Below are 12,052 nucleotides of genomic sequence, written 5' to 3' on the forward strand. Positions count from 1 at the left end.
CATTTTCTGACACCCTTTATCCTAAGCGGTTTCAGGAGGGGTGCTGGTGCCTATCTCCAGCTTTCTACGGGTGAGAGGCAGGGTCCACCCTGGACAGGTCATCAGTCCATCGCAGGGCAACACAGAGACAAACAGCCATTCACACTCACACCTAAGGAGAATTTAGAGAAGCCAATTAACCTAAAAATCATGTTTTTGGACTGTGGGAGGAAGTTGGAGTACCTGGAGAGAACCCATGCATGCTCAGGGAGAACATGCAAACTCCACATAGAAAGAACCCAGAACCACTGAGCAGGCATTACAACATATGATAAATAATCAAATAAGTAAGAGTAAGAAGTATGGTGCATTTGAGTTGATGTAACTAGTTACTAACCACCTCTAGTTAACGGACATCAAAATCAAAAATTTTTATCTTAAAGGAATAGTACACCCAAAACATGATTAGCCTTCATTTTCTACTCACCCCCATGCTGAACAACACTCTGGAGTACTTTTTTGATATCTCAAATGCATCTGGAGATCTGGGAGGCTTCTTGCTGTCTGTTGACATTCAAATAATGGAGGTCTATGGCGCCCGAGGCAGAAAGGTCCATAAAAGTCCACAAAAAACGTGTCAATATTCCTCCATACTGCTCGTCCAATGTATTCCAAGTGTCCTGAGTGGGTAGCATCCAGAATTTACTCGAAATGAAGTCATTTAGAATGTTTTTAGAGCATAAACAGTTGTGTATAGGATTTCCTGAAAGCGCGCACATGCGCGCTCACGACGCTACGGAAGCCGGCAGACCAGATGAAAGTGCGCATTCAGCGTCTGCTCTGCCAATAATGCAAGCGTAGAAGAAGAAATGTGCTGTTTACCTGTGCAAAGAAAGAAACAACGAAAGAAAAATGTCTGAGGACTTCAGTGTTGAGGAAGAGCATGAGTTCTTTGCCGAGCTGAATGCGCTGGTTTGGTCTGCCGGCTTCCGTAGCGTCGTGAACGCGCATGTGCGCATGGTGGTGGCTGCATGAGGCTGCGGGAATTGTTTTTTGTTGTTGTTCAGCAGGAAGAATAAAGCTTGTCAGAGTTAATGGAGGAAAAAAAATCCTGAAAGAAAACTAACCAATGGAGACGAGGATGGATATTTATGTTCGTTTCAGACCTGCTGATAGGGTTAATGATAATAACCCCTTATTGTCCGAGAAATAAACCAACAGACACAAAAAGAGTTACTTTTCTGCAGAAGAGGAGAGTGGACCCAGATGGAGAATTACACTCCCTGAATGTCTTTGGTCAAGTTCTGCTTTTATTGTTTAACTTCAAAGAAACATCAGGAGGGGTCAGTAGTTTACACATATAATGCATGAGAGTTCATTGTTCAGTTTTATTGCGGGTGATGATCAGTCACCTGCAACAGCATAGCTGCATAAGGCCAGACTCTGGGAGAAACATTTGCTCTCCCTGTTTGAAGTTAAAACAACACAACATTCCTAGCAGGGCAAATGATGATATTTATATTTTAAAGGGGTCATAGAATGCAAAACCAAGTTTCCATTGTCATAGATGAATAACTATAGTTTAGTGGGTGAAATGGACGTACAGAGAAGTTCAAACCCCATCGACACCTCCTTCCTCTGCAAATCTCACAATTCTAAACTTCCAACATAAAACGGTATGGAGAGTCGACTGCTGCGCTGCTGACTGGACCGGACCTCATCAGAGAGCCATGAGCCACCCGTCCTCAGCTGGAGGAGGGTGGCTGGGGGCCTGTAAGGTAGGCGGGGGGAAGCACTGGGCCATATGTGTCCAGGCTACCTTCACTGGCTTCGTCGCTACGTACCCCGCTGGATCCCTGCCACTGTCTGCCGGGGTTCCCGGACCAGCCCCGGTGCTGACTAGCCTCGTGAGACCATCCTGATCTCGCGAGCTTTCAAGGTTTCACTCGCTAATCAGTCTGGAGACTCTCGGTTGAACAAAATTTGGAGCCGTTCACCAAACGAACGTCCAATCAGCGTTGGCTTTAGGGCGGGTTGAGGTGTGACGCAACAAGAAACGCCACAGTTCAGCTAAAGAACATGGCGGCTTCAGCCAATGAAACTAGCGTTAGCCTGGATATCGAGCAAGTTTTGTCGGAATTACAGAGTATTTCTTCACTGAAAGAAGAGCAAAACACTGCTCTGGAGGCTTTTCTCAGAGGAAAAGATGTTTTTGCTCTTCTCCCGACTGGTTTCGGCAAGAGTAGCCTGGCTTGTGGTTGTGTTTTCGCCGTCGCTCTGTTAGTACGTCATATGCTTCGTTGATCTGATTGGTTTATTTGGCCCGTCTATCACCAACAGAGGCCAATCAGCTAACCAGTATTTTCTCCCTCTCCCAAAATTACTTAAGCGTAGTCAGGTTAAGAGCTGACAGCTTGGTTCGAATACCTGATGTGTTTCGACTACGTGCTGCACTGTAGTTGACCAAAATCAGCAGCTTCGCTCATTGTAAACCAACCAATCAGCTCACAGCTCATCTAAATATTCATGATCATACCATAAAAGGAAGAAAACTTGTCGTTTCATTCTAGGGCTTTTAACCAGGCTTGTATTAGGGCTCATAGAACAGCAAATATGCCATTTTCAGCCCAACCAATGTTACACACCCTATTCAGGGACCTTAAAGCACCCTATAGAATCATTGTATGACCCCTTTAACACCTGCTGAGGGAGGGATCGGATCAAAGTATATTCCTGCTTGAGAATGGCCTAGTCAAAGTTTAGAGCTCAATCTGACTTAAAATCAGTGGTAAGACTTCAAATCTAATGTTACAAGAGGTTGTCTGTATATTCTGAATGGGCTTAAGGTGTTTTACAACCAGTGGTTAAATATTTTAGTCCTTGGACGTAGATATCTGTTAGAGAGGGTTGTCCAGCTTGTCCGGTGCCCAGCCTCCCGCTGACCTGCTTTAATCAGTTCTGTCTGCAGAGCCGGTGGTCTGCTGCTTCTGCTGCAGACTGTGTTTAAATCAAATCACTACTATCTTGCTCTGCAACTCTCAGGGTTCAAAAAGCCGCCGACAGTGGGGATGTTTATTCAGCAGTCGCAGCTGAATTGTTGCAGAAGAAGACAATCACATTACTGTTGGTCGCAGGCCTCAGAAGCTTTCCTTAAGTATTCCCACACGTGACTGTCCCTGGATTATTGAATATCTACAGGCTTAGTCATGTTTTTATCCCTGATCTAGCAGCTTATGCTGCAGGTTTTTCTTTCTGGGGATGCACTCCCTCTTCTCGCCATCATTTGCCCCCAGTTGTTTTGGCACGACAAAAACGGGGAGGGGGGGGGCTCTTCTACTCCTGTGCATGCAGCGAGGAATTTAATCACGGGTCGCAGCAACACCAACAGCTGGGACATGACGCAGCAGAGGATGGAGGTGATGTCACGTGTTTTCGTGGTCAGCTGCCTTTCTGTTAATAACAGGGGCTGCCTTTGCTGCAGCCATACGTTATCGCAGCCTTTTCTTCTGCAGTGATGATGAGGTTTGGGTTTTTAAATCACATTACCACTACATGAAATAGAGAAAAATACTCTATAACATCTTACTGGCTTACATTTATATATATTATTTTTTTTGTTTATGCTCTAATGTACTACAGATCATTAAGCAAATGTTAACATCAGAGAGAAATAAACAAAAAAGGTACATTTCAAATGTTTCCATGGCCTCCTGCGTTGAGGAACTTTGCATCTTTGGTTGCAACAATCATCAACCATCGCAATCAAAGGAAATCAGCTTTTAGTTGCTGTTTTTCCTAAGTTTTTTATGCAGACCTGTTTAAATCAAGGTACGTTTGATTGTTTGTACAGATAAAAAGTCTTTTCATTGTCATGCTGCAGCATCTCAACCAGAAAAAAAGTTCTATTATGTGATGGACAGACCTACAGGGGCAGATTGGATCAGTGTCCTGCTGCTTTCATGTAGAGCAGGGGTGGACAATTCCAGTTCCTGGATGCCGGTTTCCTGCAGTTTTTAGTCCAACACACCTGAATCAAATGGCTTAGTTATCTCCTTAGTATGCCATCAGTTCCTCCAGAGTCTTCTCAATTATCTAATTATTGGATTCAGGTGTGTTGAACCAAAGGCACATCTAAAAGTTGGAGGATAGCGGCCCTCAGGAACAGGAATTGCCCATCCCTGATGTAGAGGAAGGCGAGGGACGGCTACAACACTTTTTATTCCTTCTAAAATACTCTGAAATCTGTCTAATAATTGTCTATACCATTTGTAGATAAACATGGGAACGATTTTTCAGAATATTAATTTTAAAAAAGGAAAGTAAAGTAGGCCAATAATCCTGATCCCTCTAAGGGTTTTAACACACAATAAATCCATTCAGTTCAACCAAAAACCCTTTGTTTTTGTTAAAGAAATGTTGTTACCATCTTTTATTTTTTAATCATTAAAGCTTTAAGCTTTATAAAACTTTGCATGTGCATTATTAGTATCATATATACAGCATGTTTCTGATTGGAGAAAACAGAATCGCTGCAAGTGTCTGCAGTCACCTCTATGCATCAGCTAAAGGTCAGGAAAGGCTGCTTGGACATTTTAGGATGTTTAGCTGGAGAGAAAAGATTATGAATCCATCAATCATAGCAGGCTGTTTGGGTCCTGAAGCAGCAAAGTATCACTCTGTAATGCCATCATCAGTAAAGGTCAAAGTTAATGATTCAGCAATAAGAAAGCAACTTCACACCTCCCAAAGGAGGATTCTTCTGATTACTATAAACTTTGAGCTCAGCTGTAGAAGGTGGGGGTGGGGATTATGGGGTGGGGGGTCCTGCAGGACTTTAGATCAGGGCTTCCCAAACTGGGGGTCGCTGAGAGTTTTAACAATCATCATGATGTGATCCCTGAGGCATACAGAGAGCAAAGTAAAGCATAACAGAACCAAGACCATGACACATGCAGAAAGATTCCTGGGCTGGGAATCGAACCTAGAACCTTCTTGCTGCGAGGCAGCTACCCAGCTTTACTGAGCTGCCTTTATTTTATGCTACATTTCTTATTATATAAAGACAAATTCTATATATCATTTTGTCTCCTTGTTTTCTAGTTTTATTGGTTTAATTTCAGTTTTGTTGTAATTTCTAGATTTATGTTCTCATGTTTTTCTGTTGTCCTCTGTTGCCCTCTTGTGTGTGTTCCTTTCCCCTTGGCTCCCTCGTTGTCTCCTCTCACACCTGCTCCTTGTCAGCTCGTTAGCCCTCCCTTTGTCTGTCAGCTATATATGCCCTCCCTCTGCTCTTACTCTTTGTTGGTTCCTTGTTGTTGCTGGTCTTGTCATCGCTGTTGTCGTCTCACCTCGTCTCTCCCTGGCTCCTTGTGTTTGGTTTCCCCAGATGTCTCCTTGGTTCTGTTTTGTTTAACATTATTAGTTGGATTTTTTGGATTCCTGCCTTTGTTTATTGTTTCTCGCCATTAAAACTCCCAAGAAATCACCTCAGCCTCTCTGCCTCTGCATCTGGGTACTCCAAACCGTGACAGCATGGAGATTGCATGTTCTCCCTGAACATGCGTGGGTTCTCTCCGGGTACTCCAGCTTCCGCCCACAATCCGGAAACATGACTGTTAGGTTAATTGCCTTCTCTAAATTCTACTCGGGTGTGTGTGTGAATAGTTGTTTGTCTCTGTGTTGCCCTGAGATGGACTGGCGACTTGTCTAGGATGGACCCCGCCTCTCGCCCGTAGAAAGCTGGAGATAAGCACCAGCACCCCTTGTGACCCCAGCAGGGATACGTGTGACAGAAAATGGATGGATGGATGTAACATGAAATAAGTTGATGCAGCATTTATTCATTATTCTAATATAAAAATAAAATTTTCAATAGATATGAATTTATAAAACTCACAATTAAATCATTTAAAAACACATTAAACAGTTAAATTTACATTTAAGATGATTCAACAATCAAATAGACATAGAGTAAAATAAAGTGTATTTTAGGGCTGATCAGTCTGTGTTACTTTTTGGGTTCCAGGCAGAAATATGTGGAAGCCTCCCTGCTTTAGATGATGCTGTGTTTTGGTTATTCATTTAATTTCACCTCCTTTCAAGGTTTTCTCAGTTGGTGAATAAAACCTGTGCTTAACTGGAATCTCAAACCCTCAGAGATAGTTTTATATTCCTCTCCAGACTCCTCCATGTTGTTTTATAGTCATTTTTTCTGTAATCGTTTTTATAACGAGCTAATCATATATCCTGCAGCACTACTCAGACTGTAAGCATTGCTTTTCCTACATTCAGAGATTTTTTTCCGAATAAGTGGGCCGGAAATGTGCCAAAAGAAGAGTCAAACTGAGGTCATCGTGCTCATGATCAGCATCCAACTCCTTCTGAGCTACTGAGGCGTGAACGCCGCGCTGCCTCCAGTTGTTCTCTTATTCTGCCTGAATTGAGCGCTCTATTCACATTTGATCTCCTCTGCTGCCTTTAAAAATTCTCATTACAGGCTCATATTTTCTGCCTTTTTATTCACAGATACGAAGACTCTGAATTCTTACTAGTTTATAGACACCTCTCCTTTCTGTATTGGTGCCTATTTAAACCACCTGATACAATATGGAGTGACTTTTGTTCCATTATTGTTGGTGAGAACATGCTTTATAAATAATGAATCATGGAATCCAGAAATGAAACTTTGTAAATTTTTTTAAACAGAAATAGGTGGTGTTTTCACATGTTGTTCATTCTGGGGGCGGGCTTTCCTCCGGAGTGAGGCGTGAAGATGCATTTCTATTGGTCAGCTGGACATTAGCTACTTTTTGTCCTCGGCTAAAAGTAAAGAGAAAGTTCTATGAAATACAATTTGAAATGAATGCAATCCGTAAAAATCAATCCGAAAACAGAATTTTCAAATTAAGAATTTAAAAATATAGAACCTGTGAAAATAACATTTTACAAAAATTAAGTTGAAAAAAAAACGAATGTGAAAATATAAATTATTTCAAAATAATTTGAAAAAATTTTATATGAAAATCAATATCCAAAAAAACATCAACGTTTTTATCAAAACATTTTTCAAAATTTCTTCTTTCAAATTTCTATTATTTACATATACAAAACTTGTTATCTTAATTGAAAAATTATGGCACAAAATTTACTTTGCAGAGCGACCCTGATTAAGCAGCAATGTGAGAATTTAAAACCCTGTTTCAATGCATGATCGCAGTTTGCAGAAGAAATTCTCGTTTGAGATTTTTTTCATACAAAGCTGAAGTAGAGAGGAAAAAAATTGGATAATATTTTACAGAAGAACTTTTCTGATCAAAGATGCTTCAGGTTGTGGTTCCATGTAAAGGTTTGACATTTTGGAGAGTTGGCATGATGGCTACTGGTGCTCAATGCTGAAACTGGAGAGGAAGAAAATCTAAAGTTATGCTTGAAAACTGAACTATTTTCCACACATATTTTCTTGTTACGTTAGACATGCTTTTCCTTCTCTACCAGCTGCTGCACACTGCTTGTCTATTTTTTTTTATAATTTAAAAAAATAAAACGGTTCAAAAATCTTTTTTGATTTACTTTTTCATTTCAGTTTAATTTCTGCATTATTTATTTATTTATTTTTTTTAAGATTTCATTTTACAGAACATTTTCTTTGCCACGGTAATGGAACAAATTTCCCCCCATATCCTGCATTAAGCTATGCAGCCTGAATCATGGAAGAGAATAAGGTCAAATCAGGATCAAAGTCCTTTAAGCTACAAGGATTGAAGCTACAAATAGAGGCAGTCTGCAGAGGCGGGGGGGAAATTACTGATAGCTGTCCACTTTGTAGTCTAAACCCCCCCCCATCTACCCTTGGGCCCCTCGTATTTGCCCTCTGTGGCTCCCTGGAAACAGATACCGATCCAAGTGACAGAGAGTGACAGAGACTGACTGTGAAAAAGTGGGCCATGAGTTTTCCTGAAAGAAGGAAGCAAACAGGGTTTGACAGCTTGAGTAAAAGCAAATCGCCCTGAAGAGAAAAGCATGTCTGCCTAACAGCTGGTGGGAAGCATGTAGCTCGTTTAAGCTGCAAATTAGACATACTTTCAATCAGAGACCTCCACCCATAATCTCAAAAGATATTTAACTGCGGACTGAAAAGTTTGATTTAAGAAAACAACCTATTCTATATATATATAATTAAAGGGAAAAAAGCAGTAGTTAAAATCACATTGAATGAGAAGCTCTCATTCCACCCAAAGTGTTCTTGTTCAGATTGTTAGGATTATTTGAATTGATGATTGATGTTAATCCCTCATAACACCTGCCTTCTGCGTGCCAGAACTGATGTTTTCCCCAGTAGTACATACAGGATATACAGCTATCGTCTTCATTATGTACACATCAGAGAATTGGGAATGAAATGTGGCACAAACAGTCAGATAGTGGCTGCACAGTGGCACAGTTGGCAGCAATGCTGCCTTGCAGCAAAAAGGTTCTGGGTTTGATTCTCAGCCCGGGGTCTTTCTGCATGGAGTTTGCATGTTCTCCCTGTGCATGCATGGGTTCTCTCCAGGTACTCCGGCTTCCTCCCACAGTCCAAAAACATGACTGTTAGGTTAAGTGGATTCTCTAAATTGTCCTTAGGTGTGAATGGTTGTCTCGGTGTTGCGCTGCGATGGACTGAAGTCAGGAGACATTTTTAATAATAATCCGTTACTTTAAACAGAATGTAACACTGAAATAAAAGTGTTTATGCATCCAATTTCCTGACTCACTTTTTTTTTTATAAAACACCAGAACTGACCTTTTTTTCTGTCTTAATGTTGGCAGTGGGCTTTATGCTGCCCTGCAAGGCTTTAAACCTGGGTTTGAATGGAGACTAAGCCATTCTCAAGCACATATCAAGGTGCTCATTTTGAGCCTGGATCCAGATTTATTTTTGCTTCTGTTCATGGTGGAGAATCCTGCTTCACAGCAGCAGGTTGAGCCAAACATCCTCTAAATGTGCAGGGTCATCTTTGAGCACGCCATTTCGCTTTTCTTTCACCAGTTCACCGCAGTTCTTCCAGCAGTCCACACTTTCTCTGCTCTCTTTTTCTCATCGTCTTCTCCTTCTTTCCCATCGCCCGGCTTGCCACAGGTTTGCCTGCTGTGTCTAAAAGTAGCAGCAGCAGCAACCCAGACTGACAGCAGCTCATTGGCTAATTTGGATCACGTGCAGCCTGGAGCTCCTGACGCTCCTGAGGGCTTTACCGTATTAACAGGAGAAGCGGCGCAAGTGAAGTTAGACACTGTCATCAGACAACATGCAGTCATTTATTAATGTTTTAAATCAGGTTGGGTCCAGATTAGCCAGCAGGTGGGTCCGGATCCAGACCCCGGTCTGCTAATCCGTGACCTCTAATCTAGAGGTTATAATGCACACACTATTTTCAGGATTTTCACAGAAACACATCTTTATTTTTCCAGATATTGTGTGTGCCAATTTCGTAGTTACTAATAGGGCTTACAGTTTTATATCAAACACCTACAGAGACCAGCGAAGAAAGAATTTCATCCAAAGATGCCTAATTCATTTAGAAAGAGAAATTTTACATGACATCCAATTTATAAGTGTATTTTTATTGCATATATCCTTTAAAGAGCAAAGTAGAGCTTTAAAACTGTTTCTTTGAGATGTAGTCAGTAACTGATTTATCCTCCTCCAAATTGCTTCCAGAAAAAAAGCAGGAAGCACAGCGATAACCTTCTGTTTGTCTCCCAGTAGAAGGTCAGAGTGGGACCTTCACTATGAAGCTCACAGACTTTCTTCAAAATAAAAGTCCTCTTGTTTCAGACGTGCCATTACAATAAAAATCCTGACAGAAATAGCAGCTGAATTGTAAATAAAATATTATCTGTGCTTTCAAATAAAGTTTTAAAAATTTACTTTTTTACAACACAAGCAACAATTACCGAAACTTGGTTCCTTATAACAATGCAACTTGAAATCATGGAAAAGGATCATTTAAAAATGTAAAATAAACTCACATTTTAAACAGAATTATCTTTGATACACCAGCAATAAAAAGGGCAGCCTGCAAAAAAATGACTATTGTTAATAATAACATTATTTTTTTTCTTGATATAAGCGTGTTTATGGCACAATTTACCAATGGACAGTAATGATTTAGGTTTAGAATAAGAAAAAAACATCTCTAATATCTTATTTTTACGGCATAACATCTAATTAAATTGAGCCTAGGCTGAAGTTCAACTGAATAAACTGATTACTCGCCTTCATCCTCCTACGACACAGCCAATCAGCTTTCAACCACGCCTCCACGAAAGCCAATCAGTATCCAAAGATCATCGTTCATCGCCTCTGATCCGCAACTCGTCTGCTACCTAGAGAACATCCTAAAACTCAGACTTCTGGTTCTGATATGTATGGATTAGGGCCACTGAAAAAATAAAAACTTAAGTGATTTTTAAATATTTTTTCAGTTCAATATTGGAAAAAAAAGTCAAAATTCTGACTTTAATCTCAGAATTTTGGATTTTAATGTAGAAGGGCACCATGAAGGAAGAGATGTGGGAGCACTCAGCTTCACTGACAGAGATGTGGTTTGTTTGGGAGGTTAAATAACACATTGGTGGAAAATGATGGAATTAGGCGACTTTTTACATGCTTGAGGGGTCCACAGTGACGCTAGTTCATTAATGGAAGAGCAGAAGAGAATAGGGCCATTTCTCAATCTGTGAACTTGTGCGTTCTCATGTCCTCATGAAACGCCATCAGCGTCAGCCCAAGTAATGTTCCAATTCACAAGAACAGCAGGATAAAGTCCCCTAAAGAACAGATAAAGTCCCCCGATGTTGTTCTCGCCCCTCCCTCTTTACTCAGCATGCATCAGAGCAGATTCGTCCGTTCTTGAGATTGACAGCTGTTTATTCAGTGATGATTATAAAATTAATGTGTGCTTATGAAACATTTTTGCAAGGGGATGCTCCACTCCTGTGTCATGATCCAGTCAGGAGATCATCCTTCCTTGTCATATTATGGAGCATTCTGTCTTCATGAACTGATCAATTGTTCTGTCAGAACAATACTCTGTTTGTAACCATGCGTCATGTTCTGTTAAAAGTTCTCTTTTCTGTTGCTGTTGTTCGGTAAAAGTACGTTTTAAGATCATTTGAGAATATTATACTTTAAAGCGTCACTATATGGTCCATTTACCGATTTATTGCAAATAAAAAAAAAAAAATGTTCCGAAGTTGAGAGGACCGCGGCAACCAGCGGACCTCTGAGGCTAACGGCAACCCGTCTGCAGCAGCCCTCTCTCTCTGCGGTGTGTGAAGACCGCTGGCTCTGATGCCGATTTTTGTGTTTTATTTGGCAAAATGTTCATCTGACTGTGTTCATCGTTATTCCCCCATTAAATGAAAAAAGTAAGAATGTATTATTATCTAGAGACTATTATTAACAGGAGGTGAAATGCAGCTCCAGAAGAGCCGAGCGTGTGGTGATGTCATCGCTTCTGTTCCAATTGACCCATATTTATTCTGCATGCTCCCGTTCTCCCTGAGTCCGCACTTTCCTGTGTTCTTCTCAAGAACATACTTGGCGAGAATACGAGTCCGTACTCGCGTTGAGAATACGAGTCCGTACTAGCGTTCTAGTGAATTGAGAAACGGCCCTAGTTTAATCTCTAGACCAGGGTTCGCCAACGTGGTGCCTGCGGGCACCAAGGGGCCCTCAAGGACCACATGGGGTGCCCTCAACGCCTTCTGATAACAGCAACTCAGCAGTGGACTAACTTTGACATTTTATTTTATTCTGTGACTCTTCTTTTTAATCATTTATAGAGCATTTCATCATAGTAATCATATAGGGCATTTTAGCATTTATAGAGATTTTAAAATTATAATGTTGAAAGGAAAATTAGTAATTAAAAGTTAACAATAAAAATGTGTTTAATTTGGATGAAGTTTAGGTGAACGCTGACCCCTCTTGTTCATAGGTCAGTATTGGTAGCCCTTCCTATGATTCGATAGCCATGAAGTAGCCCTCAGCCTTGACATGGTTGGTGACCCCTGCTCTAGACAAGGCTAC

General features: G+C 40.9%; 1 protein-coding gene across 1 annotated transcript in view; it reads right to left on the minus strand.

Annotated features, from left to right (window-relative positions):
- Positions 1-12,052, minus strand: part of ggt1a (gamma-glutamyltransferase 1a) — a 59,674-nt gene that overhangs the window by 23,969 nt on the left and 23,653 nt on the right. The gene's annotated exons all lie outside the window — the stretch shown is intronic.

Source organism: Cyprinodon tularosa, unplaced genomic scaffold (genome assembly GCF_016077235.1).
Source record: "Cyprinodon tularosa strain WSP-4 unplaced genomic scaffold, ASM1607723v1 ctg192, whole genome shotgun sequence".
Taxonomy (NCBI): domain Eukaryota; kingdom Metazoa; phylum Chordata; class Actinopteri; order Cyprinodontiformes; family Cyprinodontidae; genus Cyprinodon; species Cyprinodon tularosa.